Consider the following 237-nt stretch of genomic DNA (forward strand, 5'->3'; position numbering starts at 1 on the left):
GTCCTCTAGGCTTCCTGCCATGCTTCGAATGCAAGCTTCAGACGAAGAAGTGAATGACATGTTCTCCCGGCGCCTATTTATATTAATAGTCGACACCGGTAGTGAAGTCATGGGCTGTCGCCGGCCAACATGTTTTTTCAACGTATGCTTCAGACACGGGTCATGACGAGGCGTTCCCCATAGCAACCCCTGGAGGACGCAGTGTCTCATTCCCTACTCAGGGAACCATGGTTACAT

Source organism: Sinocyclocheilus grahami, unplaced genomic scaffold (genome assembly GCF_001515645.1).
Source record: "Sinocyclocheilus grahami isolate Dianchi unplaced genomic scaffold, SAMN03320097.WGS_v1.1 scaffold2615.1, whole genome shotgun sequence".
In the NCBI taxonomy this organism is placed as follows: domain Eukaryota; kingdom Metazoa; phylum Chordata; class Actinopteri; order Cypriniformes; family Cyprinidae; genus Sinocyclocheilus; species Sinocyclocheilus grahami.